The sequence below is a fragment of the Abramis brama genome (assembly GCF_963993115.1).
Source record: "Abramis brama genome assembly, chromosome: 17".
NCBI classification, from domain to species: Eukaryota; Metazoa; Chordata; class Actinopteri; order Cypriniformes; family Leuciscidae; genus Abramis; species Abramis brama.
In genome coordinates this window covers 18279045-18279582 of record NC_139979.1, presented here as the reverse complement: position 1 = coordinate 18279582, position 538 = coordinate 18279045, and positions in this window count along the sequence as shown.

Here is a 538-nt window from a genome sequence, read left to right as displayed (position 1 = left end):
GTATATTATAAAGAGCTAGAGTCTAAGCAGAGAATAACCATAGACTGTAAGAGAATAACATATTACACTTTTTTTTTGCTATACTACACTATTAATGACAAACATTTACTTTTTATGCATATTTCTTTCATTCACATGACTACCCTGTGCTAACTGGCATTTTTGGAAAAATGTTCACTGATGTGTTCCTTTCCCATCTACTAATACCCTGATATCTCCCATCAGTCTCTTGAACATACACCTAATGAAATCATCAGTTCGGTCTCTGGGCCTTTAAAACAAAATTTAATCATGTTTCCTTCCATCTATATGTATTCATTCACTTTATACAAAAGTAAGATTCTTGTTTCTTCTATTTATCCCTAATAATAATAAAACATAATGTCTCACATTGTCTTATATTCTTAATTCAGTTTCTAAATGGATTAAACTCTGAACTGATCTAGTCTAAAAGACCTTTTTTACACAAACCTTAAAGGGATCTTAAAAAACCTCTAAGGTGGAACTGAGGTCTAGATGAATAAAGCCATGACTGAAA